Source organism: Amblyomma mixtum, unplaced genomic scaffold, assembly GCF_055824585.1.
Source record: "Amblyomma mixtum isolate Tamu unplaced genomic scaffold, ASM5582458v1 scaffold_13, whole genome shotgun sequence".
Lineage (NCBI taxonomy): Eukaryota > Metazoa > Arthropoda > Arachnida > Ixodida > Ixodidae > Amblyomma > Amblyomma mixtum.
In genome coordinates, this window is record NW_028317662.1 from 2,028,064 (window position 1) to 2,033,641 (window position 5,578).

General features: G+C 50.0%; 1 pseudogene; it reads left to right on the top strand.

Moving 5' to 3' along the window:
* The first annotated feature begins 598 nt into the window (after positions 1-598).
* Positions 599-3,221, top strand: LOC149324881 (uncharacterized; annotated as a pseudogene).
* The last annotated feature ends 2,357 nt before the right edge of the window (positions 3,222-5,578 follow it).

The following is a 5,578-nucleotide window of genomic DNA, read 5'->3' on the forward strand; positions in this document are numbered from 1 at the left end:
TTTGTTTGTTTATCTCTCTCGCTTGTTTTAGTGCACTTTAGGTGTAATATTTCCGTTGAATTGTATTCTCTCTCGAGTTTAACTTTGCACGTGTTGCACTGTTCAATTAATCACTGTGTATGTGTCTGTACTAGTGATTGTGTAATCATCTGTATCGTCTCGTTGCTATATAAACTTTGTTTTGTTTTGTGAACCTTTGGCTCCGACCCATTCTCTGGCTTGCGACCAGCGAAAGCTGGGCACCGAACGCCCAAAAACCTCTTGTCACTTGGTAGCTGGTCTCCGCTGAGCTTGCCACGCTGAGTCGAGGGCAGCTCCTTCGAGTCCGAGACCGCTACCCCCACACGCTCTAAGGGTGTCTGGGAGCTTCCCATTAAAAGTGCGCGAAGTCTGGGTGACAATATATTCTGGCGTCCGCGACAGGACGTTTGGTGTTTGCAAGCACAGAGAACGGAGAAAGAGTCGGAAGGAGTTTACGAAGAGGTCGTAAACGAGTGGTAGCAGCAGAGCGATACCGTGAGGTGCCGCGCTGAAGCGGTTAATGAGGTTCACCGTGGAGAGGTATTAGTTGCCTTGATGTAGAGTTCGGCCTCCAACTATGAATTTAAAGGAGCTTGTAGAGGTGGGCACCCAGATGGGGTTGTCCGGAGCTGGACTGCGTAAATGGGTGGACCAGGAAAGAGAGAGGGCTCGGGAAGAAGCCGAAAAAGAGAGAGAGAGAATTGAAAAGGAAAGGCAGAAGGCTCGGGAAGAAGCCGAAAAAGAAAGAGAGAGGGCTCGGGAAGAAGCCGAAAAAGAGAGAGAGAGAATTGAAAAGGAAAGGCAGAAGGCTCGGGAAGAAGCCGAAAAAGAAAGAGAGAGGGCTCGGGAAGAAGCCGAAAAAGAGAGAGAGAGAATTGAAAAGGAAAGGCAGAAGGCTCGAGAAGAAGCCGAGAAAGAAAAAGAAAGAGAATTTGAACGCGAAATGAAGCTGCTTACCGTGAAACTGGAACTGCAACGTGCTGCGAACCACTCAGCTGAAGTGCATAGCACCAGGGAAGAATGTAGCAGTTTCCGGATAGATGCCAGCAGGTTGCTCCCTAGATTCGATGAAAAAAGGGACGATCTGGACGCATTCTTTAAGCGATTCGAAGGGATCGCGGTGAGCCAGAATTGGTCAGACAGTGAATGCGCTACCGTTCTTAGCACTTGTCTGAGCGGTGAGGCACTAAGTGTATTCGGGCGACTGTCTCCTGAAGACGCAGCAAGTTATAGCAAGGTGAAAGCCGCTCTGCTTAAACGATTCCGACTCACCACCGAGGGATTTAGGGACAAATTTCGGACAGGAAAGCCCACAGACGGCGAAACGGCAACACAATATGTGGCGCGGTTAAGCCACTATTTCGATCGGTGGACAGAACTGTCGGAAATCGCCCAGGAGTACAGTGCACTCCGCGAGCTGCTCATCAAGGAGCAATTCCTGAGCAGCTGCCACCCGAACTTGTCGCTGTACCTCAAGGAGAGAAGGGCCAAGACCCTCTCTGAAATGCTAGAACTCGCCGACCAATTTCTTGAAGCCCAAGGAGGAACGAATCTGAGCAAAATTAAGAATGCAAATTCAGAAAGCGCGCAGAAATCGGACAACCGCGATACGCGATTCAGTCCAAAACCCCCACCGAAGTGCTATCTATGCAACAAGGTAGGACACTACGCGTCAAATTACCGCAACAGCGCTACAAGCAGCCCAACAGCGTGTTTCAAATGCGGCCAAAAAGGGCACAAATCTGCGGTGTGCCCTAAACCAGGGAAGTCCATTCCCCAGGTATCCTGCATGCAGACTCGTTCGGGCGATCATCTGGAGGAAGAAGACGACAATGGCTTTGTAGAGTTAAAAAGCGGCAAGAAAATACCAGTAGTTAACGCAGTCAGAGGCCCCGACCTGATCACCTTGCTGAGGGAATGCCTGTACTCACAGGAAGGGTGGCAGGAAGATCAGTCTCCGTGCTGCGCGACACAGGCGCCAGCACTGTGATTGTGAAGAGAGATTTAGTCCAAGACGACGAACTTACCGGAAGAAAGAGCCCGGTATTCCTTGTAGATGGCTCCATTCGATTTCTGCCCGAAGCTAGAGTGACGGTAGACACACCGTACTACAGCGGAGAGGTGACGGCGTTATGCATGAAAAATCCTTTGTACGATCTTATTTTGGGCAATATTGATGGAGTTAGAGGGGCAGAAGACCCACAATGTCTCAATGAAAATAAAGAAGAGCAGTCAGCTCCAATGAAATCGGAACGACAAGAAAAGGAAGAAGCCAGTGTGGCGGCGGTAACCCGCGCAGAAGCCAAAGCTCAGAGAACAAAATTCTCATCGTTGAAGACTCCGGATGCTGCTAAAGAATCGGCGGAAGAGCGAAGCTATGGAGAAGAACAAGAACGAGACAAAACACTGCGAACGTGCCTTTCACAACTGGGCAAACGAAGGAAATGCCGAGACGGGAAGAGTACCATAGAGTTCCGATGGGAGAAGGGGTTTCTGTACCGGTTTTATACCGACAGAACAGGCAAGCAACTACGTCAGTTGGTCATGCCCGAGAAATATCGAGAGACAGTCCTACAGACAGCACATGACAATATCATGGCCGGTCATCTGGGAGGCGAAAAAACGAAATCCAGGATACTGGATGAGTTCTTTTGGCCAGGTATCTCCGCTGACGTTAAGAGGTTCGTCGCTTCATGTGGCATATGCCAAAGGACCGTTCAAAAGGGTCGGGTACCACGTGTACCGCTTGGAAGACCACCTATAATCGAAACTCCATTTTCTAGAGTGGCAATAGATGTCGTGGGACCAATCCATCCCCCTTATAAAGGCGGGAATCGTTACATTCTTACTTTAGTGGACTATGCCACCCGCTATCCGGATGCTGTGGCACTGCCGAGCATCGAGACCGAGCGAATCGCTGAAGCACTTGTCGAGATTTTTTCACGCGTCGGAGTGCCGAGAGAAGTACTTAGTGACCGGGGAAGCAACTTCACCTCCGATCTCATGAAGGAAGTAGCGAGACTACTATCATTACGCCAATTGCACACCACCCCATACCATCCAATGGCAAATGGATTAGTAGAAAAGTTCAACGGGACCCTTAAGACGATGTTGAAGCGCATGTGCGCAGAAAAACCCCGCGACTGGGACCGATATCTGGCCCCATTACTCTTCGCGTACAGGGAGGTTCCACAGGCTAGCCTAGGATTCTCGCCTTTCGAACTTCTATACGGCCGACAGGTAAGAGGCCCTCTAACCATCCTCAAGGAACTTTGGACCAATGAAGAACTGGATGGAGAGTCAAAGACTACATACCAACATGTTCTCGACCTTCGGAACAGACTAGAAGAAACCTGTCGACTGGCCCACGAAGAATTGCAAAGAGCTGGAGCACGCTACGCTACGATATACAATCGAAAGACGAAGGATCGACAGTTCAGGGCTGGCGATAAGGTACTGGTTCTTCTTCCGACCGACAAGAACAAATTGCTCTTGCAATGGAAGGGACCATTTGAAGTGAAGGAAAAGAAGGGAGAAGCTGACTACACCATCGAGACGCCCGGGGGCCCCAGACTCTTCCATGCTAATTTGCTAAAGAGATACGAAGAAAGAGCAGTAACGCCCACGAGACGTCAATGTCTAGCCTTCAGCGGCGTGTCAGACCTGGACGAAGAACAGAGCATTCCAGTACCTGAATTTAACAAGACGGAAGGAATGCAAGACGTGAAACTGTCCCCTAAATTATCTCTCGCACAGCAAACGCAACTCATGGAGGTGATGACCAAACACCGTCCGATTTTTTCCAACGTGCCCGGCAAAACTGAATGGGTGGAGTGTCACCTCGAGCTGACAACCGATACCCCGGTATACGTCCGGCAATATCCACTACCTTTTTCTACACGCGAAAACGTCGAAAAGGAAGTGCGAGAGATGAAGACACTGGGCATAATCGAGGAATCATTGTCGCCGTACAACTCACCCGTCCTGCTCGTACGAAAACCGGACCAGACAAACCGGTTTGTGGTGGACTTTCGGCGTCTAAACGATGTATTGGTGGCAGATTCTGAACCTATGCCGACGGCCGACTCGGTGTTTGCCAGCGTGGGAGGAGCGAACTACTTCTCCAAAGTCGACTTTGTGAAAGGATACTGGCAAATTCCACTGTCTGAACCTTCAAAGGCTAAGACGGCGTTTTCTACACCCTCCGGCCTTTACCAGTTCCGTTACATGCAATTTGGCATTAAAACCGCTCCAGCTGTCTTTGCGAAACTAATGAGACGGATCACGAAGGGTCTCCCCGATGTATATCACTACTACGATGACGTCCTAGTGGCAAGCAAGACATGGGAAGAACACATCACATCGTTGGAACAACTGTTCGCGAGGATCAAGACAGCTGGACTAACCATTCGCCCTAGTAAGTGTGAATTTGGAGTACACGAGATCGACTTCCTCGGGCACCGACTCGGGAAGGGGTATTTGGCGCCACTTGAGAAAACTCTAGAGAAGATACAAGCCGCTCCGGCCCCAAAAACTAAGCGGCAGGTACGTTCGTTCTTAGGACTTACCGGCTAGTATCGAGAATTCATCCCAAACTACGCTGAAATCAGCGCTCCCCTTACGCAACTGACGAGAAAGGGTGAGAACAACCACGTCAAGTGGACACCCATCCACGAGGCAGCCTTCACGGAATTAAAGCGACATATTGCCAACCCTCCTATACTACGGCTCCCCGACTTCACGCAGCCCTTTGTGCTGCGTACAGACGCATCCGATACAAGCCTGGGTGCCGTACTGATGCAACCACACCAGGAGACCCTCCATCCGATTGCATATGCCAGTAGGAAGCTGCTCCCCAGGGAGGCCGCGTACAGTACCATCGAAAGGGAGTGCTTGGCGCTGGTATGGGGAATCCGGAAGTTCAACACCTACCTCTACGGAACACCGTTCGTAGTACAAACCGACCACCAGCCGCTCCAGTACCTCCAACAAGCAAAACAATTGAACAGCCGTGTACTACGATGGAGTTTACTCCTCCAAGAGTACCAGTTTACAGTAGAACACATAAAAGGCAGCGAAAATGTGGGGGCCGACTACTTAAGTCGAGTCTAGAACTTAGGTGGAAGCATGCCTCAAGGTCGAGTGTGTTATGACTGAACATTGTACTGCCGAATTTCGGCGAGTTTTTATGTGCATTGTGAACATTGTACTGTGCTGTGCATGTGAAAACATCATGGTATTGATGTATGTATTTTCACATGTATTTTGTGAGCGCATGCATGTGCGCGCGAATTGTACCGCCGAACTGCGGCGTGTTTTGGAGTGCAATCTGTCTATTGTACTGTGTTATGTATTTGAAAGCATCAAGGCATTGATGTATGTATTTTGGCATCCGCCACTGACTTTGTGAGCGCATGCATGTGCGCGCGAATTTTGTGTTTTGTGAATATTGTTACACAATATTCTTAAAGGAAGGGGCAGTGTCCAAGGGCGTCCGCAGAACTTTTTCCAGGGGGGTGCACCCGATGGCCGGTTATGAGGGAGGCGGCAGCTGTGT